Genomic DNA, 25,664 nt, shown 5'->3' with positions numbered 1-25,664 from the left:
GCACAAATATTTAGCCACAGTTATAGCTTAAGTGCTGCATGCTTTACAGAGCCAGAAAAACAAATTTAACTTTGATCAAGTATTTCAGCACCCAAGATAATTGACTTTCCTCAAAGGTAGAATTAGATAAAAGAATTATAGAGTGCCAACACATCAGCCTACTATCAGATGTTATAATTTATATGATCCACATTGATTCTGTTCTTTCTAGGAGCTAATGCAAATGCTTGCAGATTTAGCAAGAGGATTTTTAAAAAGCAAGTTTAAAATCTACAAAACATATATCTCCATGAAGTTTTATACCAGCAAATCCATGAGCAGTGAAGTGAAGAAAAGGCAGCCTGTATTTTATATATTTAATTTAACTCCTCCATTGCCCTTTAACATATAACATCCAGCCATAAAGTCTAATTTTCTTCTGTTTCAATAATTTTAACATGATAAAGAACAAAAAGTTAACAACTATTTATATTGCCTTAAGAATAAAAATCAATTTTCCTAGTCAAAGACAATATAAAACTAATTAATTGAAATATAATTCTTAAAAAACTTTCAGTACCAATAAGTGAGGTTTAAAAAAAGAGAAATCCTCTGCTCTCAAAACTGAAATAGATGAAACATTTTTAAGACAAATTCTATGTCCAAAAATTAAGTGAAAATATCTTGTGGCTTATTTAAGATTTAGAAAAGAAGGATGCAATCTAAACAGAGGTTGTGTATCCTAGTAAAGAAAAGATTCCCTAAAAAGTGAATAATTTTAAAAAATCATGGACTTCTGAATGCATGGTAGATGAAACATTCTGAAAGGTTCTTTCCCTTCACATGTGGAATTAGATCCTATGTGAAGCAGAATTTTATTACATATTATGGCTTGCAAGAAGTAAAGGAAATTATTAACTCTCCTTCCAAAAATGGTTAGGGAATGGTATCTGAGCAGAAAGCAAGTAATGACATGCAAATGTTAGGTGATTCTGAGGGAAGATATTTATATAATACATACTGTTATCCAAAGACTGAGCTGTAAGTCAGTGGCAAAATGGAAGAACTGTATTTAAAACTCTTCTTTTCCAGTAAAAGAAGAATTTGGGTCCCCCTTTAGGGAACCCAAAGGTCATTAAAATGGCCCCCACTTTAGTAGGAACACCATAGATCCTGGAAGAATCAAAATGATGAGAGCATCATTTAGGCTGCAGGAATTCTCATCAGTTCAAGGAACCAAATTTTCATTAACAATTAAAAAAAAAATAAGCAAACAAGGAAACAAGTCAATGTAAGATTCAGCAGGAAAAAAAAAGCTGATTTAGGGTACAAACTGATATAGAATACAACCTATTTTGGTTTAAAATATGAAATAAATGAATTCAGGATAATTTAAAATATGAGAAGAAAACCAAAATTGACGGAGCAGCAAAGGTCTATAATAAATAACTGAAGATGTGTGAAAAATAATCCAACATATTTTTTAGAAGAAATATAATTTTTAGCATGAAAAACTAAATGGATAGGTTAAAAACACAGAAGTTAAGCTAAAACAGAACCAGTCAACCAGACCACAAGTAATTAATACCCAAAATGCATCAGAAAGTCCAGACAACATAAAATAGAAAAATAAATGTAAAATGTGTAGAATAAAATTCTAATCACCATCATGAAGTCTCAGAACATAATAGAGAAGCAATATATGAAAAGTTGTTGAATTTATTTGTTTGAAACTACTAAAGTGCATTTATCAAAGATAAACAGATATAAAATTACAGCATAATAAGCAAAATGAATGGGGAAAAAAATTCCAAAAAATATTCATTAAAACTGTAAAGCACCAAAAAACAAAAAACAAAAAACAAGCAACAACAACAAAAACTGTAAAGCACCAAAGACAAAGAGAAGCTCTAAATCTGAACCCAAAGTGGAAGAAGGATAAATAACAGAAAATCAGGTCACCAACAAAGCAATGACAGTGAAACTGACAACTGACTTCTCCACAGCAAAAAAAGAAACAAGTAGACAATGGAATCCAGTTTTCAAAGTTTTAGAGAAAGTCACTATCAACCTGGAATTTTGCATCTAGCAAAGTCATCTTTTAAAATAATGGTTGTCATTTTCAGATAAGTTAAATAATCATGGTACACGATGAAGCATAATATAGAGGGAAATTCAAGCTTTGTGCAGTGGCAATATTGCAGCCAATGAGGTTTATCTGAAGCACAATTATTGCTACAGAGGGAAATTCATAGCATTCAATTTGTACATTAAAAAAGCAAAGCCTGAAAATTAGTAAGTTAAAATTCTGGACTGAGATGTGAGGGAAAAATACAGAACACAGAAATCAAGAGTAAAGGCATCTTAAAGATATGAGCAAAGTTGAATTAAAAAATAAAGAGGTATAATGGAATTAACAAAGTTAAAAAGTGGCTATTTGAAAGACTAACAAAATTAGGGAAACAGTAGCAAAATTCATTAAGAATAAATGATAGATAAAATGAGAAAGGGCACATAACTAGAAATACACAATAATTAGAAAGGTAAGTTACCACCATGAAAAGCTTTCATACTTAAGTTCCAAAAATTAGATTCAATGTATGCATGCCTAGAAAAATTTTACTTACTCAAACTGAAGAAGAAATATAAAGGCAGAATACATATAAAGCCTGAAGAAATAGCTAGAAATATTTTCACAAAGGTAACATCTCATCCAGACAATTTTACAAGCAGTTTCTACTTTCAAGAAACAGATCATTTCAATTTACACATCATTTGTTTAATAGAAAGGGAGAAAATGGTCTAACTTGTTGCACGATGCCGGTGTAAATTTGATTTCAGAATCAGACAGGAACAGTAGGAATAAAGAAAATCACAGAGAATCCATAAATATAGATACAAAAATTCTAAACAAGTGTATGGCAAATGAAATCAAATTGTTTGAAGACGCAGAATGGCCTCCTTACTCTTCCTAATTCTCAAATTGGTATATACCTAATGTTAAATAAGAAATAGATTCTACAGATGTGATCTTAAGAATCTTGAGATGGGCATGCGTACTTTACGCACTCAGGCTGCAGAGCCACTCCAGGTGTCTGTGCCTAGGTCACTGGGGACACTTCTGCAGTGACAGCGGCCACCTGAGTCCCCGGAGCCACTGGAGCTCCAAGCACACATGGACTCCAGACTAGCCCTGTGACTGCTCCATCGACCTCTGCACGCTACAACCTGGCTCCCTGCCCCCTCCAGAGATGCCCGTGCATTAGACACGGGGCCACCACCCCATAAGTGTGCCCCTGAGCAGATGCCAGAGGAAGCTCCTCAGCCACGAAATTCCCCACAAGAGAAAAGAGATGGGAAGGACCCCAAGAGCCTTTGCCTCCAACAAGCCCACCAGCACTTGATGCCACTGTAGACAGCTGCAGCCTTGGCTGCTGAGGATCCATCCCTGCAATCTTCATTAGTTCTAACTTCAGCTTATAGGGCTGCACAGACACCAGGCAACTACAAACACCCCAGTCTGAGCCTCCTGCCCCATGCTGCCAACACTCACACCCACCCACCAGTAGCTGAAGCCTTTTCCTTCCTGGCATTAGCAGGAAGAATGTTTCAGGTTATCTAATTTTTATGACATGGCTATGACTAAACCTGTTCATTTGTTCTTCGGTCCCACATACATAGTTTCCACCACCCTGAAACTGTACACTGGAATTGTGTGTGATTACAGGCGCTATGTTGTTAATCTCATTTGATCTGACTCCGCTGTTGTCCTTCACCTGAGCGATCATCAGCATTCAAGGGCTTTGGACTTCTTTTTTCTTCTTGAAATACTCCTCTCTTTTCTTTCATTAAAATACTGCCTTCTGTGTTTCTTTTTCACTGGGACATCATTTTCAGTTTCTTTTGCCAACTTCACTTCCTTACTCTACATTCTTGCCCAAATTGATATCATTCATTTTTCACACTTTAATGTCATCCAAATGCAGGTAGCTACCAAACTTACATCCTCAATATATTTCTCTTCTATTTCCTACTGCATACCTCTTGACTCATTTGATATCTCAATTTCCACTCTAGAACCTCTTGTGGTTTTTTTTTTTAATTTATTTTTTATTGGTGTTCAATTTACTAACATACAGAATAACCCCCAGTGCCCGTCACCCATTCACTCCCACCCCCCGCCCTCCTCCCCTTCCACCACCCCTAGTTCGTTTCCCAGAGTTAGCAGTCTTTACGTTCTGTCTCCCTTTCTGATATTTCCCACACATTTCTTCCCCCTTCCCTTATATTCCCTTTCACTATTATTTATATTCCCCAAATGAATGAGAACATATAATGTTTGTCCTTCTCTGACTGGCTTACTTCACTCAGCATGATACCCTCCAGTTCCATCCACGTTGAAGCAAATGGTGGGTATTTGTCATTTCTAATAGCTGAGTAATATTCCATTGTATACATAAACCACATCTTCTTTATCCATTCATCTTTCGATGGACACCGAGGCTCCTTCCACAGTTTGGCTATCGTGGCCATTGCTGCTATAAACATCGGAGTGCAGGTGTCCCGGCGTTTCATTGCATCTGTATCTTTGGGGTAAATCCCCAACAGTGCAATTGCTGGGTCGTAGGGCAGGTCTATTTTTAACTCTTTGAGGAACCTCCACACAGTTTTCCAGAGTGGCTGCACCAGTTCACATTCCCACCAACAGTGTATGAGGGTTCCCTTTTCTCCGCATCCTCTCCAACATTTGTTGTTTCCTGCCTTGTTAATTTTCCCCATTCTCACTGGTGTGAGGTGGTATCTCATTGTGGTTTTGATTTGTATTTCCCTGATGGCAAGTGATGCAGAGCATTTTCTCATGTGCATGTTGGCCATGTCTATGTCTTCCTCTGTGAGATTTCTGTTCATGTCTTTTGCCCATTTCATGATTGGATTGTTTGTTTCTTTGGTGTTGAGTTTGATAAGTTCTTTATAGATCTTGGAAACTAGCCCTTTATCTGATATGTCATTTGCAAATATCTTCTCCCATTCTGTAGGTTGTCTTTGAGTTTTGTTGACTGTATCCTTTGCTGTGCAAAAGCTTCTTATCTTGATGAAGTCCCAATAGTTCATTTTTGCTTTTGTTTCTTTTGCCTTCGTGGATGTATCTTGCAAGAAGTTACTATGGCCGAGTTCAAAAAGGGTGTTGCCTGTGTTCTTCTCTAGGATTTTGATGGAATCTTGTCTCACATTTAGATCTTTCATCCATTTTGAGTTTATCTTTGTGTATGGTGAAAGAGAGTGGTCTAGTTTCATTCTTCTGCATGTGGATGTCCAATTTTTCCAGCACCATTTATTGAAAAGACTGTCTTTCTTCCAATGGATAGTCTTTCCTCCTTTATCGAATATTAGTTGCCCATAAAGTTCAGGGTCCACTTCTGGATTCTCTATTCTGTTCCATTGATCTATGTGTCTGTTTTTGTGCCAGTACCACACTGTCTTGATGACCACAGCTTTGTAGTACAACCTGAAATCTGGCATTGTGATGCCCCCAGCTATGGTTTTCTTTTTTAAAATTCCCCTGGCTATTCGGGGTCTTTTCTGATTCCACACAAATCTTAAAATAATTTGTTCTAACTCTCTGAAGAAAGTCCATGGTATTTTGATAGAGATTGCATTAAACGTGTATATTGCCCTGGGTAACATTGACATTTTCACAATATTAATTCTGCCAATCCATGAGCCTGGAATATTTTTCCATCTCTTTGTGTCTTCCTCAATTTCTTTCAGAAGTGTTCTATAGTTTTGAGGGTATAGATCCTTTACATCTTTGGTTAGGTTTATTCCTAGGTATCTTATGCTTTTGGGTGCAATTGTAAATGGGATTGACTCCTTAATTTCTCTTTCTTCAGTCTCATTGTTAGTGTATAGAAATGCCACTGACTTCTGGGCATTGATTTTGTATCCTGCCACGCTACCGAATTGCTGTATGAGTTCTAGCAATCTTGGGGTGGAGACTTTTGGGTTTTCTACGTAGAGTATCATGTCATCGGCGAAGAGGGAGAGTTTGACTTCTTCTTTGCCAATTTGAATGCCTTTAATGTCTTTTTGTTGTCTGATTGCTGAGGCTAGGACTTCCAGTACTATGTTGAACAGCAGTGGTGAGAGTGGACATCCCTGTCTTGTTCCTGATCTTAGGGGAAAGGCTCCCAGTGCTTCCCCATTGAGAATGATATTTGCTGTGGGCTTTTCATAGATGGCTTTTAAGATGTCGAGGAATGTTCCCTCTATCCCTACACTCTGAAGAGTTTTGATCAGGAATGGATGCTGTATTTTGTCAAATGCTTTCTCTGCATCCAATGAGAGGATCATATGGTTCTTGGTTTTTCTCTTGCTGATATGATGAATCACATTGATTGTTTTACGGGTGTTGAACCAGCCTTGTGTCCCAGGGATAAATCCTACTTGGTCATGGTGAATAATTTTTTTAATGTACTGTTGGATCCTATTGGCCAGTTTCTTGTTGAGAATTTTTGCATCCATGTTCATCAGGGATATTGGTCTGTAATTCTCCTTTTTGGTGGGGTCTTTGTCTGGTTTTGGAATTAAGGTGATGCTGGCCTCATAGAACGAATTTGGAAGTACTCCATCTCTTTCTATCTTTCCAAACAGCTTTAGGAGAATAGGTATGGTTTCTTCTTTAAACGTTTGATAAAATTCCCCTGGGAAGCCATCTGGCCCTGGACTCTTGTGTCTTGGGAGGTTTTTGATGACTGCTTCAATTTCCTCCCTGGTTATTGGCCTGTTCAGTTTTTCTATTTCTTCCTGTTCCAGTTTTGGTAGTTTGTGGCTTTCCAGGAATGCGTCCATTTCTTCTAGATTGCCTAATTTATTGGCGTATAGCTGTTCATAATATGTTTTTAAAATCGTTTGTATTTCCTTGGTGTTGGTAGTGATCTCTCCTTTCTCATTCATGATTTTATTAATTTGAGTCTTCTCTCTCTTCTTTTTAATAAGGCTGGCTAATGGTTTATCTATCTTATTAATTCTTTCAAAGAACCAACTCCTGGTTCTGTTGATCTGTTCCACAGTTCTTCTGGTCTCGATTTCGTTGAGTTCTGCTCGAATCTTTATTAACTCCCTTCTTCTCTTGGGTGTAGGATCTATTTGCTGTTTTTTCTCTAGCTCCTTTATGTGTAAGGTTAGCTTCTGTATTTGAGTTCTTTCCAGTTTTTGAATGGATGCTTGTATTGCGATGTATTTCCCCCTTAGGACTGCTTTTGCAGCATCCCAAAGATTTTGAACGGTTGTATCTTCATTATCATTAGTTTCCATGAATCTTTTTAATTCTTCCTTAATTTCCTGGTTGACCCTTTTATCTTTTAGCAGGATGGTCCTTAACCTCCACGTGTTTGAGGTCCTTCCAAACTTCTTGTTGTGATTTAGTTCTAATTTCAAGGCATTATGGTCTGAGAATATGCAGGGGACAATCCCAATCTTTTGGTATCGGTTCAGACCCGATTTGTGACCCAATATGTGGTCTATTCTGGAGAAAGTTCCATGTGCGCTTGAGAAGAATGTATATTCAGTTGAGTTTGGATGTAAAGTTCTGTAGATATCTGTGAAATCCATCTGGTCCAGTGTATCATTTAAAGCTCTCGTTTCTTTGGAGATGTTGTGCTTAGAAGACCTATCGAGTATAGAAAGAGCTAGATTGAAGTCACCAAGTATAAGTGTATTATTATCTAAGTATTTCTTCACTTTGGTTAATAATTGATTGATATATTTGGCAGCTCCCACATTCGGGGCATATATATTGAGGATTGTTAAGTCCTCTTATTGAATAGATCCTTGAAGTATGATATAGTGTCCCTCTTCATCTCTCACTACAGTCTTTGGGGTAAATTTTAGTTTATCTGATATAAGGATGGCTACCCCTGCTTTCTTTTGAGGACCATTCGAATGATAAATGGTTCTCCAACCTTTTATTTTCAGGCTGTAGGTGTCCTTCTGTCTAAAATGAGTCTCTTGTAGACAGCAAATAGATGGGTCCGGCTTTTTTACCCAGTCTGAAACCCTGCACCTTTTGATGGGGTCATTAAGCCCGTTCACATTCAGAGTTACTATTGAGAGATATGAGTTTAGTGTCATCATGATATCTATTCAGTCCTTGTTTTTGTGGACTGTTCCACTGAACTTCTTCTTAAAGGGGAATTTTAAGAGTCCCCCTTAAAATTTCTTGCAGAGCTGGTTTGGAGGTCACATATTCTTTTAGTTGCTGCCTGTCTTGGAAGCTCTTTATCTCTCCTTCCATTTTGAATGAGAGCCTTGCTGGATAAAGTATTCTTGGTTGCATGTTCTTCTCCTTTAGGACCCTGAATATATCCTGCCAGCCCTTTCTGGCCTGCCAGGTCTCTGTGGAGAGGTCTGCTGTTACCCTAATACTCCTCCCCATAAAAGTCAGGGATTTCTTGTCTCTTGCTGCTTTAAGGATCTTCTCTTTATCTTTGGAATTTGCAAGCTTCACTATTAAATGTCGAGGTGTTGAACGGTTTTTATTGATTTTAGGGGGGGATCTCTCTATTTCCTGGATCTGAATGCCTGTTTCCCTTCCCAGATTCGGAAAGTTTTCAGCTAGAATCTGTTCAAATACATATTCTGGCCCTCTGGCCCTTTCGGCGCCCTCGGGAACCCCAATTAAACGTAGGTTTTTCTTTCTCAGGCTGTCGTTTATTTCCCTTAATCTATCTTCATGGTCTTTTAATTGTTTGTCTCTTTTTTCCTCAGTTTCCCTCTTTGCTATCAACTTGTCTTCTATGTCACTCACTCGTTCTTCTACCTCGTTAACCCTCGTCGTTAGGACTTCTAGTTTGGATTGCATCTCATTCAATTGATTTTTAATTTCTGCCTGATTAGCTCTAAATTCTGCAGTCATGAAGTCTCTTGAGTCCTTTATACTTTTTTCTAGAGCCACCAGTAGCTGTATAATAGTGCTTCTGAATTGGCTTTCTGACATTGAATTGTAATCCAGATTTTGTAACTCTGTGGGAGAGAGGACTGTTTCTGATTCTTTCTTTTGAGGTGAGGTTTTCCTTCTAGTCATTTTGCTCAGTGCAGAGTGGCCAAAAGCAAGTTGTATTGGGAAAAAGAGAAAAAGAGAGGAGAGAAAGAAGGAAAGAAAAGAGAAAGAGAAAAAAAAGGTAAGAAAAAAACGAAAAAAAAAAAAAAGAAGAAAAAGAGAAAGAAAAAGAAAGGAGAAAAAAAGGGGGTGGGGGAAGGAAACAAATCAAAAAGCAAAACAAAACAAAACAAAAACAAAAACAAAACAAAAAAAGAAAAAAGAAAAAAGAACCACCGGGGAGTATCTTCTGATTCTGTGTACTTTAAGTCCCTTGGCTTCTCCTGGAGGTTGTCCGTCTAGCTGGTCTTCTGGGGGAGGGGCCTGTTGTGGGGATTTTCAGGTGTCAGCAGTTGGGGGAGCTGCTGTGCCCCTGCCTGGCGCAGGGCTCAGTGGAGGTTGTTTACCCCGTGAGGCCGCAGGAGGAACAGCCCCAGTGGCGGGGCAGCTCTGGAAACCTGGATTCAGCTCCGGCAGGAACTCCGTCTGCAGGGCCTGGAGGCTCCGGGCGGGGCCGCTGATCTGCTCAGCTCGGGGCAGGAGCGTCCTCGCTGTCCTGGGCCCTCCCGGCCTCTGCCTGTCCCGGGGGAGGCGGGATCCTGGGCTGTGTCCCGGCGCCCTGTGCTCCGGAGCCTGCGCTGGTGGATTCGCGCTCCCGGGCGGCGCAGCCCCCTCCGCGGAGCCGCCGCCCGAGCCCCTCCGAGCTGCTCCTGGAACCGCGCAGCCCCCTCCGCGGAGCCTCTTCCTCTGCCCGAGCCCCTCCGAGCTGCTCCCGGGGCCGTGCAGCCCCCTCGGCGGAGCCGCCGCCCGAGCCCCCTGAGCTGCTCCGGGTCCCGCCGTGCGCGCTGCAGCCCTTAGGGAGCTCGGCGCACTCTCCTGGGCGCGCAGTTGCTCTGTTACTGTCCCGGGGAACCCGAGGGCATCCCCGCCCTCCTGGGGTCCTGCTCCAACTCCCCGCGAGCCCCTTTCCGCCCGGGAAGGTCGGTGCAGCTCCTGCGTCTCCGGGACGGGGCTCTCCTGTCCTGGGGACCCTCGCCCCGGCCTCAGCCCGGCTCCTCGCGGGGCCCCTCCCCCTTGGAGGCCTTTTGTTTCTTTACTTCTTTTTCCCGTCTTCCTACCTTGATAGAAGCGCGAACTCTCCTCACTGTTGCATTCCAGGTGTTCTCTCTTTAATTCTCAGGCCGAATTCATAGATTTTCAGGATGATTGGAAGGTTTTCTAGGTAATTTGGTGGAGACAGGTGATTTGGAGACCCTGCTCTTCCGCCATCTTGCTCCTCCCCCCTGTGGTTTTTTTTTTAAGATTTTATTTATTCGTGAGAGACACACAGAGAGAGGCAGAGACATACACAGAGGGAGAAGCAGGCTCCTCACAGGGAGCCCTATAGGGTACTCAATCCCAGGACCCCAACATCACACCCTGAGCCAAAAGCAGATGCTCAACCACTGAGGCACCCAGCCATCCCTACAACCGGTTTTGGTAATTCATTTCAGACTTCCCCTTCCCGGTAAACGATATTACCATCAGCATACATGATTAAACCAGAAATCTGAGGTTCATCTCCACTGATTGTGAGATATAAACTCATTATTTCATCTTTTGTGATATTAAAAGAAAGTTTTTGGAACTCTGTTATTGCATATTATCTTTAAAAGCAGCATTCATTGCACATAGATATACACAGGGGAAAACATCACATGGAAAATTATTATTTTGGGAAATACATTATAAAAAATGTTTTGTTTTCTTTTTTAAATTTTATATAAACAACATAACTCTAATCAGAAAAACAGATTATTAGAACAAACTCAAAATTTTTCTTGAAGCCAGAAATCCTAGGGATCATTCTTCTTTGATAACTTAACTAATTACATATAGATTGCCCAGCTCAATTTGTTTATTGCCTAGACATATATGGCAACCTGAGGGGAAACAAAAAAAAGCATTCACATTATCACATTTGCTTTGATATAAAACTTTGATATAATAAAAGTCTAATCCTAATTTTCAAGATTTTAGGTTAGTAGAAAGGGATTTCTTTCAAAAATCAGGATTCAGTTGTATATGTTATTAATTACATTCATGTGGTTATAACATTAGGAAAATCACAAAACAGAATGACTTGCAAGATCAAATGCATTTTAAACTTTGCTCTATGCTTCAATTATATTCATTGAGAATTCATTCTCCATCTGATAGTGGTCTTGTGTTTATATTTATGCATGTTAGCTTTGAACAACCAATGTTGATTCTTTACATTGCTTGTAATAATTTTTTAATGGAAACCATTAGTTTGAATTATGAGCAATCTAGTATATATTTTGGAATGCATTGCTTCAAGTAACTGTTAATAATATAGTGAAACTTCATTTCAGATGCTGAAATATATGTTACATTAAAATTAAATGATATTGCAGACACTTGGATAAGCTTATTAATTACCAAGAAATTTGTATACTAAATATGTTTTTGATGGAATAATTCACTTAAAGCAGTGACCAATGTAGAGGAATGGAGCACACAGACATTGATGAAAAAACAGATATGAATTTGAAACCTACCACTTATTATCTGTGTAACCTTCAGCTGGTTACTTAACCTCTCTGAGCATATATATATGTGTGTGTGTATATATGTATATACAAATATACAACTTGAAAAATTCTTACTTTTTAGCATTTTGAGAATCAGAAAAAATATGTAAAATCCCTGTCTTATAGAATTTATACCTTCCTGACTACTTTTAACTTATTAACTGAAATGACACCATACATACAATTCTGATGCTCTACGCCACCTACCATATTACTAGAGGAGACTGGATTGTTAGTCAGCCCTCATTGGGCATGTTGATATTTGCCTCTCTTGGTGGCTTCATGGCACTTGGGATGAAGATTGCGTTGGATATTTGAGAAAAGGAAAGAGAGTTACACGTGTAAACATATTCAGCCCAGTATAGTCAAGAGGAAGCATATGTGTATTCAAAAGACTTTCTCTCTTTCACCAATATCCAGACAATAAACTTCGTCTCTGCTCATAAGGATAATAGCAAGTCATGCCCATTAGAGCAACCTGACTTGACTTTGTCAGTTTCATCTCTGTCCTACCCAATCGCTCTCCCTAAAATAAAAGAATCAGTCTCTATTTCCCAAGGCAGTACCCATTCCTTCATTGACATTATGATACTTTTTTAAAACCATATTTAATGTCCTCATTTTATTATTTATAACTAGCCAACATAATCATTTCTCTGAGAAATTGTGATACCAAGAAATAATGCATCTAATCAAAATGATACTGCCCATATGTTTTACCCTTTATAATAATTTAAATATCTTTGTGATTTTAGAGCAAACACTCCCTCCACCCTGTTTGAATTACAAATTTCTTCAGCCCCTATTGTCAAGATGGCAATTCACAGACTAGGTTATCTAGAGTGATTCTATTTCCTCAACAGGTTGTATGTTGTATTTACTAGAATGTGCTAGGTCAGGGGGAAACTATATGCAAGTCTATTAGAAAAGCATGTAAATGCTTCACTAAACTATGCTTAACAGTTAACCAAGAATGATGGGGTGATAAGAAAAGTGAATACAGTGAACTTATGTCCAGTTGGTGGAAAGGGCACATCGCAGATAATTCAGAGAATATCATCAATTCTTCTTATAACAGCTTCAGCCCTGGTCTTGAATCATCAAGGTTTACTAACATCTCTGTACATAAAATCTGCATTGGAAATACATGAAGCATAATTTGAAAAATTATTGATCAGGGAAATATCCACCATAGTTATTTCAAGGTATTTTATAGCACTTGAGAATATAGAATGCTCCATTTCATTGTGAAAAAAAAAATCAATCTGATCAATAATATATACAGATTTCTCATTTGCTGGTAAAACTTTAAGCATAATGGTAAAACTTTAAAACTGGAGCTAGAAGAGACATTTAAATGTCATATTGGTTATTCCCCTGCTACAGAATTGACTTAATTCAATTTACATAGATCACTATTGATTCTAGTTATACAAAATAGAAATGAAAAAATCCTATCTGGCATAAAGTCTACAATACCAATATTTTTTCTCCCATATATAACCTCAATTTGTTGAAATGCAAGAAAGCTATATTAAATTACAATCAATATTAGTAAGTAAACTTACAGTGTAAAAATATTTTTTGCAAGTACCAATTTAGGACTGGCTAATAATAACATTATGGATTATATTAACATTGTACCTAAGCAAAGCATGGATTATTTCTTGGAGTTCTTTGGGAATTCCTCAAAGTACTGTCTGGAGATAATCCTTACTTATGTTTTTATTCTTTTAGAGCTGCTGTTATTCTGTATTTGTTTTGTTATTGTTAACATTTTATAGATTATATATTACTATATTTATTACTTATATTGGTTTATGACAGTGGTTCTAAAATTCACGACACATGCATCAGAATCACATAGCAACCCTATTAAAGAGCATAGCTTCCTTAGCTTCATATATGCTCACCTCTTCACTGTTGCTCACCTCCAAGATCCTGATTTTGGCAGTGAGTTAAGGTCTAGGAATATGATTTCAAAAATAAACCTTCTGGTCATCCTGGTTAAGCATCTGCCTTTGGCTCAGGTCATGATCTCAGGGTCCTGGGATCAAGCCCTGCGTTGGGCTCCCTACTCAGTAAGGAATCTGCTTCTCCCTCTCCCTTTGCCTCTACCCCGACTTGTGCTCTCTCTCTCTCTGTCTCAAATAAATAAAAACTTTAAAAAAATAAAAATAAATAAACCCTCAGATGGTTCTGGTTGAGTAGATTGCACAACTGGGAAACACAGTCCCATAATTTTCTTTTGTGCTCTCCTCATGAGCATCATATATCAAGATGACCCTAACCTTGTGCTAATTTGTTAATTGGTTCATCTTCTTAAGGTTTCAAAAGAATTCTGATGATAGACATTATCTATTTGATATGTTTCTGACAAAATCATATTAATTTGGTGGCTTTTTAAATTTTTATTTAAATTCAATTAATTAACATATAAGGTATTATTGGTTTCAGAAGTAGTGGTCAGTGATTCATCAGTCTTATGTAATACCCAAGTGCTCATTATATCACATGCCCTCCTTAATGTTCATCACCCGGTTACCCCCTTCCCCATCCATTGGCCCTCAGTTTGTTGCCTATGATTAAGAATCTCTTATGGTTTGTCTCCCTCTCTGATTTCATCTTGTTTTATTTTTCCCTCCCTTCCCCTGTGATCTTCTGTTTTGTTTCATAAATTCTACATATGAGTGAGATCATATGATAATTGTCTTTCTCTGATTGACTTATTTCACTTAGCATAATATCCTCTAGTTCCAAGATTTCATTTTTGATGGCTGTGTAATATTCCATTATATATATAAATATATATTTATTTGTGTGTGTATATATATATATATATACCACACATCTTCTTTACCCACTCATCTGTTGATGGACATCTGGGCTCTTTCCATAAATTGGCTATTGTGGACATTGCTGCTATGAACTTAGGGGTGCAGGTGCCCCTTTGGATCACTACACTTGTACCCTTGGGGTAAATATCCAGTAGTGCCATTGCTGGCTAGCTCTATTTTCAACTTTTTGAGGAACTTCCATACTGTTTTCCAGAGTGGCTGCATCAGTTTACATTCCCACCAACAGTGTACAAGAGTTCCCCTTTCTCCACATCCTCGCCAACATCTGTCATTTCCTGACTCATCATTTTAGCCATTGTGACTGGTGTGAGGTGGTATCCCATTGTGATTTTGATTTGTTTTTCCCTGATGCTGAGTGATTTTGAACATTTTTTCATGTTTCTGTTGGCCATGTGTATGTCTTCTTTGGAGAAGGAATGAGTCATGTACTGTATTTTCAAGTTTTTCTGTAGTTGTTTGTATTTGTTTTATGTGTCTCCTTTAATCAATTTTTATAGACAATGTTTTCCTGGAGAACCGACCATTGTATTGTAAAATTTCTTTGTGTTTGTGAGGTGGAGGAGGTTTTGTCCTGCTGGAATAATTTCAGCTTTTATATTTATAAACCTCTTCTTTCTCCTTTGTGTGTGTGTGTGTGTGTGTGTGTGTGTGTGTATTCCTTCCTATGTCCAGTTTCTTCAGTTTAAATGCTTAATTTTTTTATATCTGTTTTATAGATATCTCCTAACCATGGACATAGTATAGCTCTGTTTTGATTTATGTTTATTTTGATGTCTGTCATTTTTTATACTCCTTTGATATTATTTTATTAAATTTACTTCTACATTTCATATAGATTTTATTGCTGATGTGAATAGGATATTTTTTATTATTTCATTTTCAAAATGTTTACTTTTATTATATTGTAAGAATTTTGATCTTAATGTACCTATGTTTGTTTTGTACCTAGGCACTTTGCTGAATTCCTATTAATTCTGATGGTCTGTTGCTGGTCTTGGATTTTCTATTTTTAACTTGCCTTTTCAATTTTCAGTTTTCTCATTTCACATTTTCTTTTTTCTTTTTAAAATATTTTTTTCTATCTTTTTGATCCTTCAGTTCAATGCTGACCAACAGTGATGAAAAACAGCATCCTTATCATGTAGTGACCTTAAAACCAACTTCCAAAGTCTCACTATTGATATATTTGTTGTATTTTTTTTACAAGAAATAACTTGGGCTATTTCTCTGAAATACTTTCATAAATAAGGATAGTCTGTCATATGATGTTTGAATATATTTGATTTAAACTGCCTGTGAAATTAGCTGGACCTGCGATCACTCAGGTCAGGAAACTTGATTACCAATTGAACATATTCTATTACTTCACCTACTACTTTTCTGAGTAATTTTGCATTACATATACTTCTTTTAAAGATAATAATCTAGCCTTTTATTTTGCTCTAGTAGGATAGGTACTTAACAGGTATACATGTATGCTTGCTGGTCCTTAGTCTTCTTATTGAATTGGTATAATTTTTTTAAATTCTTTTTTTTTAGACAAAAGCAATATATTCAGATTTTATTTTTCCAAAGCTATCCTTTACAGTTTAATACACATGCTTATCATTTTTCCTAGAAATGTTTAAAATCTTCAGTATTTCTATTTCTCATTCAACCACAAGAAGGATGTTAACAAATTTTGACAAACTCATTCACTATTTTCTGATCAAGTTATATTTTTAAAGATCTTTCTCTTTTTTAATGTAAAAATAAGCTAAACCTATTTTAATTTTCACTAATCGACTTTATTTCCTAAGATAGTTTACCAATTTTTAGAGCCTTCCATTCTTCCTTGGAACCTATGACTGCCTTTAATTTATATCTTCCTCTCTGACTTTAACTTTTCATAATTCATTTGGCAAGATCTGTTGAATGATATTTTCCTTGTATTTGTATGAATACATCAGGAAGGCTTTTTTGTATGCTTTATGAATTACAGTTGCCTGACAGCCAAATGAAAGACTTTCAGCTCTGCCAAAACAACACAACCAACTCCATTCAGTTCATAGCAAGACTTGATAATCCAGGCCCATGATGATCAGATATCTTCTCAATTTTGCATTCCATTGTGACAGGTTGATCTGGAGAGTTTGATAGTAGAAAAAGCAGAGAGACAATTTGTTACCTAAGATTGGTGAATTCTGTCAAAAGCTATCAGGACTCCAGTATCCATCAAGCTGGGGTTCAAAGACAAGACTGGCTAATGCAAAGCAGAGGTGCATTTCTCAGACAGCCTGAAGAACCAGGAAAGCAATGCCACCAGGTCTCAGAAACAGATCCATGCCAAAGACCATTTATTGAAACAAGAGCACAAAGGAGGGTTGCTGCTCACTAGTGCTGGCATACTTCTGCCCTATAGCTGCAAAAGGTCTGGGACACCACAAAATATGATCACATGAGGACCCAACTATGGGCTTTCAAGTATCTAGCAAACTAACTAGCACCAGACAGCAATTTTGGAGCTAAAGACAAAGCTTGGCTTTAGAATTTTGTCAGAGGCCATCTTTAATTTAAAGATTCACTTGTGGAACATCAAGACATCCTTTTTGTGGTGCAACAACTTTGTAACTGCAGGAAAGCCTATTAGATTAAAACTGGGGATCCCTGGGTGGCGCAGCGGTTTAGCGCCTGCCTTTGGTCCAGGGCGCGATCCTGGAGACCCAGGATCGAATCCCACGTCGGGCTCCTGGTGCATGGAGCCTGCTTCTCCCTCTGCCTGTGTCTCTGCCTCTCTCTCTCTCTCTCTGTGTGACTATCATTAAAAAAAAAAAAAAAAAAAAAGATTAAATCTGTACTTTCTGCACTGTTCTTGTTAATTGAATGCACTGTGCTTAAATTTGTAGCACTCTCCTAAATATCTAGACAAAAGATGAAAAATTTATTTCCAAAGGAAAGGCCACAATTTAGGGAAATTTCATTCCAAAATTGAATTTCTCTGCGTTCACAGAAGAGATCTAAAAGTTCTTGAATATGTTCTATATGCTGAGCACTATTACAAGGTGCTTTACATATTTGGGTTTATTTAATTTTCAACTCTACTCTATGAGAAAGTATGCTCACTGCTAGTCTGTGCAAATGAAACCAAGACTGAAAATGATCACATAATTTTCTTTTCCCAAGGCCACATAGCTCATGTCTGATCAATTCTGAAACTCTATTTCAATTCCATCAAGATATCCTCCATGGTCAAAACATATGGACATGTCTAGGACTTAAGAAGTGAAATCCTTCATCTGAAGAACTTTATGCGCCTTAAACATGAAAACAATTACATAGGCTAGAAGTAGCTTTAACATTACACTCTTACATTAAATAAAGCATCATACACTGTGTGGAAGAATTACTACTCACCCTATATAAAAAATTACATGCCATCATGTATTTTATTAAACAGATGGGTGATGATAATATGATGATAATAGCATTTTACCTAAAACTGAACAAATCATCCATGTCAACATGCTTTTAATATAAATTAAATGAATATAAATTCAGTTTAAATTTGACATGTTGATGGTTAAATGTCAAGATACTAACATTGATTTTTATTTTTTTTAATCACCTTTGTAGGTAGTTAGGGCAAACTAAGCAACTCCACAGATTTCTCACAGAATATTGATAAAAAATTCATGTGACTTCACAGCTGAGGATATTTATGGCTTTTCCCCCCAATTAAATAGAGAGAAAATAATATATTCTAAAGTATTTGACTGTAACTTTGCTTCCAGATTTTAAAGCATAGTAAAAAAATGTGATTTAGTATAAAAAGACATTACTTTGCATTAGTATTCTTTTAAACTTCAAAGACACAAGAAGTTCTATCAAAAAAAGGCTCAAGATTTAGGTTTTAAAAATTCTTTTTAATCTTCTCCATATTTCTGTTAATCAATAGCTGTAAACTGAGTGCAGTGCAGGACAAGTTAGCGGTTAAAAAGAAACATGAGAATTAATAATATTGATAGTCTCTGGAAGAAGATGAGTCCATATCTCCAACAAGATACAAAATCAGTGCAATTTGTAGTCAATGGAAGAATACAGTTTTGTCAGTTCACTGATATTTTTTAAAGGCATTGCTTATAGAATTCTCTCCAGAAAATAATTGTCCATTTTGTTTTCATATTCCTTTTTTTTTTTTCAAAATTTAGTAAAATTTTAATGGAATTCTCTTGTTTGCTCACTGTGGGAAAAACGTATTTGGATACTGAAGCATTTCTTGCTTCTCAAAGCATAAAAATATGATGGAATGTTCCCTCAAAAACTATTTCCGTCATTTAATAATACCATTACACATTGAATGCCTTAAATTCAATGGCATTTTTTGCATGAGGAGAAAGTATTACAAAGATCAGTAACATCTGATTAATAAATTCAAGTAAACAAAGTCCATAATTTTAACACATCATAAATAAATTGCTATATTTAAATCATTCTAAGATCCCATCAACTGTAAAGTAACATCTCTTGCAGGATGTTAAAATATAAAAACGATGTACCTTGGAATTAATGAAATACTATATAATGTAAAGTAAGAAGCCAAAACTCACCTAATATTTTTGCATCCTCTCATTTCATTTAACATCAAACTGTAACATTTTTCATAGGCCACTAATTTTTAAAAATATAATTTTAATGACTTCATATTAATCTATTATATGAGTAAGCCATAGTTTATTAGTAAGAACTCTAGTCACTGTTTTTATTCTTTTCTACATATTGAATACTGCCTTCTTGAATATCAGGCTGACCACTGAATATTTCTTTAGGATAAACATTTTTTTGCTTATTAATCTGAGTTCAATAATTATGATGCTATCATATCACATGATACTCTGGACTGACACTCATGTATTTTTACTCTGAAACATTTTTGTTAGCATAAAATATTTTTATGAATTTTTTTTAAGAAGGATATTTAGATAAGGCATTTTCTGAGCCTGCCATGTCTGAGAAATATTTTATCTACAGTGACTGGATCACATTTATTTTTCTTCTGTAAATGTTATTCAATTTTCTACTGACATTTTAGTGTCACTAAGATTTCTGAGGCCAGCTTCATTTTTGTATTTTTCATTCACCCAACGAACATCTACTGAGCACTGACAGGGTGCTAAGGGCTGGCAAACAGTAACCAAGTTGGCAGGGTTATTACCCTTATGGACTTTTTGTCACATAGAATCTACCTTTTTTAGGCAGTTCATCTTTCCAACCTCCATATTTGGGTAAATAGTATTTCCTTGTCTCTTTATCTTAATTAAATTGTATGTTAAATTCTGGGATGGCAGATTTCATCCAAATTTTACAAATCTGATGGACTGTTATAGCGCCCTATAAGGGCATGTTGAATTATGAGATTGACTTTGAATTCACTGGAAAAAGGCTTCTATTATTGGTCATTGTGATAGATTTCAGGGCTGCTGAGCATTTTCCAGATCAAGGTAAGGAATGATCTCCTCGGTGTTTTTCCTGAATATTGGTGATCCATTTCAATTTACGGGCCCTTTTTTTCCTCAAGTCAGCTCTTTTATTATCTCTTTTATTATTGATTCTTTACTATCTGTTCTTTCTTCATGAATACAGATTTTATACATAACAGATACCTATGATCTGCAGACATTGTAGTGCACCTTTTTTTTTTATTTTTATCTCCATCTCCTTCTTATATATATTTTGGGAAATATTTCAGAATTATCTTCTATATCCAATGGTCTTCTTTCTCATTGTAACCATTCACTATATGACTTGTTACTTGTAAATGAAATGTTTGCTTTGTGTATCAGTCAGGGTTAGCAGGAAATGCATAAAGTCTCAAGTTTGGTATGTTTTTAAAAAGTTTTAAAAAGGTACTAGTTGGCACACCTGGGTGTCACAGTCAGTTAAGCAGTGGACTCTTCATTTCAGCTCAGGTTGTGATATCAGGTTGGAGGATTGGCCACATATCAGGCTCCATACTCAGTGGGGAGTCTACTAAGACTCTCCCTCTCCCTCTGCCTCTCCCCTCTATGTGTTCTCTCTTTCCCTTTTTCTCTCTCTTTCTCCCTCTCAAACTCAAATAAATAAATCAATCTTCATAAAAAAATAATGAAAGGGGGCTAATCACACATGTTTGGTCTGGATATAAGGAAACCACAAGGTAGAGTGTTGATTACTCTGGCACTAATAATAGCAATGTACTGTTTTCCTACTCCACCACCCCCAATCCTCCCATGCCTGAAGTGCAACAGCAATTATCAAAACCTGGAGCTAGAGACAGCCATGCAGAGGGCCACCTGCTATTAGCTAAGGATCAGGAGGAGAAGAAAGTCTATAGCAACCGCATAGGGAGAGAACCAAAGAATAATTCATAGAAAGGTGTTTTAGAATAAAAATGTGATCCTCTCTATTTACCAAGAGAATACCAAAAAAAAAGGGGGGGGGGAGAAAAAGAAAAAAGCTAAAAGTGTGAAATGACTTTGCACTGACACATAATACATGGCAACATGATATGGTAGCACTGAAACCAAACATATTAACCATAATAATAAACTTAAATGGACCTAAGTCAGTAGGAAAAGATTTGACTGGGGTACATAAATCAAAACTCAATTCTTTGCTGTGTACAGGAGAAAATCTAAAAATAAAGTGATCCAGAAAGGTTAAAATAAATAGATGGGAAAATATACCAGGAAAATACAATAAAAAGAAAGCATGGGTGATGCTTTTGATTTCAAACAAGATTTTCCATCCAGAAAACATTAAGTAATAAAAAGAATGTAGGATTGACAGATTTGGCAAATGAAAATACTGAAATCTCAGTTAAATTTGAATTTCAGATGAACAGTGGATATTTTAATATACTGAAATCGCATGCAATATTTGCAGCACTACTTAAAAAGTATTTGTTGTTTTTATGGAATCTAAATTTAATGGAAATTCATGTATTTTTCTAACAATCCTATTCTTTCCCCACTAAATAAGGCTTACCTAAGCAACCACAAGCTAGAAGCTATAATAATAAACAATTTCATTTTTGTCTCTTACTGCCCACTTATTTAAAAAAAAAAAAAAAGGTTTTTTTTTTTTTAAGATTTTATTTATTTATTCATGAGACACACACACACACACAGAGAGAGAGAGGCAGAGACACAGGCGAGGGAGAAGCAGGCCCCATGCAGGGAGCCCGACGTGGGACTGGATCCCAGGACTGCAGGAACATGCCCTGGGCCAAAGGCAGGCGCTAAACCACTGAGCCACCCAGGGATCCCCTAAACAATTTTTTTATTTATTTGAAGAGAGTGTACAGGAGCCAGGGGAGGAGGGCCTTAGGGCAGAGGGCTTGGAGGGACAGGTGGAGAAGGAGAGGGAGAATCTCAATTAGATGCCACACTGAGCACAGAGCCCCATGGGGGTCTTAATCCCACAGAGATTATGATCTAAACTGAAATTAAGAGCTGGGCAGCCAACCAACTGAGCCATCCAGGTGCCCCTCTCACTGCCCATTTAAATCTGGGGTTTTCCCAGCAGGTGTTACTCCATACCTCTAGAATTTCTAACTCCTCCAGAGATGCAGCTTGGGAGAGAAAAAGAGCTAAAGAGAGAGATGAAAGTTCTGACTTCACTGATAGTGTGGTTATTAGCAGACAGACCCTGTAGGAACATGTTCAGAAAGCCTAAACTTCATTCATTGTTTCTTCAGAGTTCCTCTTGCCATCTCTGGGAGTATCTCCTTTATAAGTTTCATTGATATAAATGAATGCATTTTACTTCTGGCTGGAGGTTACTCCTTCCTTGGCTTGTAAGAATATAGCATTACCTTCAGTTTGTCTCTGCTGATTTTGCTTTGCCCCTCTAGGTAGTCTTTTGGCTAGAATCCAAGACAACTTGTGTGTGTTTGACTCACACATTCTTGGAAGCTAACCGCTACAGCCAACTCTTTGCGCAGCCATCAAAATAGCTAGATAGCTTGTTTCTAGCCTTTTGGATTTTTAGAGTGAAACACACATCATCTTAGTCTGTCATTTATGTTGTAAAGAACATATACTATGCTCTCTGGGTAGATGCCATAAAGCCTCACTAATTCATTCTAATGCCTCTTTTATATTTTGCCTGTTGAAAATATATTTGAAACATATGTCATCTTTTAAAACCCACACAAAATATTTAAAAGAAAAACTATACTTTAATAAGTTAGGAGTTACAAAATATCTCAAACTACAAGCTTCGAAGGAGTATAATTAATAGCTTACAATATGGTCGTATAATTTGACTCAACATTTCCAATCCTTCAAGTGAAAAGATTCCAAAAGATCAAAGCCCTCACTACAAATACTCAGCTTTTCTCAAGGTTTTTATTGGAGGTAAAAATGGGAAAAAACATAATCATGTTCTATTTTATAAATACCATTGTATTATGAAAAATAATATATGTTAATTATAGAAAATGGACTATATGGAAAAATAAAACAGGCAAACAAAAATACACGTAATTACTCTGGATAGAAATAGCCATAGTTACCATTTTAGCTCATACCTTTGTACCATTTCTCTAGGTACAATTGTGCATATATTTTTATATGATGGCACACATATTGTATAGGTATTACAACCAATATGTTTCATCTCATCATTTGGTGTAAACCTTTCTCATTCCATTAAGTATTCTTTTTCATCAAATTAACATTTCTCTATATAGTATCTATAATGTATCTGTTCATTCCCCTGTCTTAGGCATTTATAAATCCTGTGAATATCTTTGTATGTAAAGTTATGCAGTTCATCCAATTTCCTTAGGATAAATTCATAAGAGCTAGTACCTGGTCCAATAGCTTAAAAATTTTGAAACTTCTCATCCATATTGCAAATTGGTTTTCCATAAGGATTGTATATGACTGTACTACCCATCAGCAATTAATGGGATTGTATCCTTCATTATACCACCACCAGTACTTCATATGACCATAAAATAATAATAGACGTTGTTAGTTTGATTTTTGTTAGTTAACTTTATACCAATTTTTAAAAACTATTCAATGGCAGAAAACATCTATAAAATAAAAATTATGCTTACTTATAAAGTTTTGGAAATGCCCAGGAAACAGAAGTGTTTGTTTTTTGTTTGTTTGTTTTTACTGAAAGATTTCTCAGAGCATTTAACATGCTTAACATAATGAAATATATGATGAATCTCCGAATACTAGATTTTGGATCCTCAATTTGATTCCTTCTGTTGGGAATGTTTTCTAGAATAGGATTGAAGAAGAAGAAGAAGAAGAAGAAGAAGAAGAAGAAGAAGAAGAAGAAGAAGAAGAAGAATTATCCAAATTCAAGTGGAAAAACAAAATCTTTTGGGCTGAAAGTTACCAGTTATTTTGTTCAAACCATCTTTCTTATAACATTGTTTTCTCTTTCTACCTAATTGCCTGCATGCTTAGGGCAGCTGGAAATAAATCTGTTTGCAGAGAATAAAACAAAAACACAACACTAAGTTTTTCTAACTTTTATGTTAATAATTTGTAGATAAATTAAATATTTTCCCATATATTTGATTGATTGATTTGCTTCAGTAGAAAGCCACATAAGCTTTAAAATATTTCTTGAGAATATTCCTAGGAACTTCTTTGTTAGGTTATTGTACCTCAAACTTTAAGGAAAATGTTAAGGTTTATTTTCTGAAAATAGTTTTGCCAACTTTCTAACCTGCACTTTTTCCTCACTGATGCAACTAAAGAAACTGGGTATTATCCAAAGGGTAATATGCTATTATATAAAGGATTCCTAGAGAAAATTGGCCAATCATCCAGGCATTGTCAGAATTTTCAATCTTGTTATAAAATACAGAAACGCAGTTAATGGTGTTTGTGTTTGGAATTCTATTTAAAGTTGCGTGGTGTAGAAAGTGTGCAAAATGAAACAGTGCGATTTTGAAAAGTTGTAAAGTGCTATCTTTCGGTAAAATGTTGAATTTGCAGTTGTTTGACCAAATTATACATGAGAACCAAAAACAACTTCTTAAAATAATCTATGATATTCCGTCACACTCAATCAAGATATAGGACAAGTGACATGGAAATCATGGAGGTTATCTTCAAGGAGACTTGATAGTCTTATTTTCTTTTAATGCTGAAAACAGAACATGTTTCACTGATAACTGACAAATCATGCAACTCTAAAAGCAACAGTGAGGGAAGAAGATGTTTTGGAAGGTAAGAAAATGAATTGGGGAAAAGTCTATTAATTTATTCACAAATGTCTTAATTAATTAGTTTTAGTTAATTTCATGGAAAGAAACTTTTTTTTTAAAAGGAAGGCCATGTGAGTTCCTACATTTCTCTGAACTTTAATAAAAATCAGGTTGTTGAGAAAAATTTACAATTCAGTTGCTTGAATCAGTGCCCCAAGTCCCCCATTTTGCTATTTGTTTTCCATATGCTTGTCTTTTTGTTTCTCTAATCTTCTATTACTACCACCTTTGTGTTATATGCATACTTTTTTCCTACTATGCTGTTTTAATTACTTTGTTGTTTCTTTCGGTATTTTTTTAAAGTTGTTTTCACTAGTTGCCCTGGGAGTTACAATTAGCATATTAATTTATAATTTAGTTTAGGCAAATATCAACTTATTTTCAATAGTATACAAAATCTTTATCCCGATATAACCTCATTTTCTCCTTCCTTCCATGAGCTATAATCATCATATAAATTACGTCTATATCTCCACAGTTTTATAATTATTGCTTTATGCTGTTACCTTTTAAAGTAGATGGGAAAAAACTGTTACAAACAAAAAAATGCTTCTGTACGATATTTTACGTCAGTAACTAGTATTCTTTATTTCATTTCAGCATGGACTCTCAGTATTTCTTATAAGGCACTTCTAGAAACAAATAGTCTCAGTTTTTGTTTTTCTGAGAATATCTTAATTTATCCTTCAGTTTTAAAGAATTGTTTTGCTTAATATGGAATTTTTGGCTGATGGTCTTTTTCTTATAGCACTTTTTTATTTCTTTAAAGATTTTATCTATTTATTTTTGATAGAGAGAGAAAGAAAGAGAGAGCATGAACAGGGGAAGGGGTAAGGGGAAAGGGACAAGCAGACTCACCGCTAAGCAGAGAACCCAAT

The 25,664-nt window shown here is 36.2% G+C and overlaps 1 long non-coding RNA gene and 1 pseudogene across 4 annotated transcripts in view; both read left to right on the top strand.

Annotated features, from left to right (window-relative positions):
* Window positions 1-25,664, top strand: part of LOC144286343 (uncharacterized) — a 232,563-nt gene that overhangs the window by 193,736 nt on the left and 13,163 nt on the right. Inside the window, exon 7 of one of the 4 annotated variants that reach the window (XR_013354415.1) lies at window positions 23,790-24,333. The exons of 1 other annotated variant lie outside the window; for it this stretch is intronic. This is a non-coding gene — a long non-coding RNA (uncharacterized LOC144286343). Of the gene's footprint in view, window positions 1-23,789; window positions 24,334-25,664 lie in introns of those variants that run through there. 2 more of the 4 variants (XR_013354414.1, XR_013354412.1) reach the window with 2 other exon arrangements.
* Window positions 2,158-2,283, top strand: LOC144287259 (U4 spliceosomal RNA; annotated as a pseudogene).

This window comes from Canis aureus, chromosome 16 (genome assembly GCF_053574225.1).
Source record: "Canis aureus isolate CA01 chromosome 16, VMU_Caureus_v.1.0, whole genome shotgun sequence".
NCBI classification, from domain to species: Eukaryota; Metazoa; Chordata; class Mammalia; order Carnivora; family Canidae; genus Canis; species Canis aureus.
This window is presented reverse-complemented; position numbering and strand designations above follow the sequence as displayed.